Source organism: Laccaria bicolor, genomic scaffold (genome assembly GCF_000143565.1).
Source record: "Laccaria bicolor S238N-H82 LACBIscaffold_391 genomic scaffold, whole genome shotgun sequence".
In the NCBI taxonomy this organism is placed as follows: Eukaryota; Fungi; Basidiomycota; class Agaricomycetes; order Agaricales; family Hydnangiaceae; genus Laccaria; species Laccaria bicolor.
The window spans coordinates 5,711-6,464 of NW_001890242.1; positions in this window are offsets into that span (position 1 = coordinate 5,711).

A 754-nucleotide genomic window follows, 5' to 3' on the forward strand; every position below is an offset into this window, starting at 1 on the left:
TACATGTCAACTACAAACTTTTTTAAATGAAAAAGACAAACTCTTCTAATAAAAGCGCAACACTACAAACTTTTGTAGTCTCAAAAAGCGGACACTACAAACTTTTGTAGTCTCAAAAAGCGGACACTACAAATTTTTTTAATGAAAAAGCGCAACACTACAACTTTTGTAGTCTCAAAAAGCGGACACTACAAACTTTTTTAATGAAAAAGCGCACACTACAAACTTTGTAGTCAAGATAACCTTTTGACTCTAACCCTAACTATGTACTCTAAGTCCATGCTTTTGTAGTCTAAGTTCGACTTTTGTAGTCTTTTGTAGTGTATTAGTAAACTTTGTAGTCTAATTTCGACTTTTGTAGTCTTTTATAGTGTATCAGTAAACTGTGTAGTCTAAGTCCGACTTTTTTGTAGTCTATCAGTAAACTTGGTAGTCTATATCTGATTCTTATAGTACAGGATGAACCTTCCTTTTTTGGTCATTTTTCCCACGATACAATAATTGTAGCCCTTTCTTTTAGCTTTCTGAATATACTGAAATCATGTTATTTGGTTTTTTTTTCATAGAGAAAAACACAAAAAAAAAAAAAAAAAAACGCGATGCTTTTGAAATTCCTTTACCTCATATCTCCACAACGGGAGCACTTCAGAACATAATTCAAACAGATTCGGGAAGCTACAGTGTAGGGCTACAACTTTCGTTTTTGACCATTTTGGGTAATTAGTCATGTGACCACCCTCCAGGGAAGCCCATT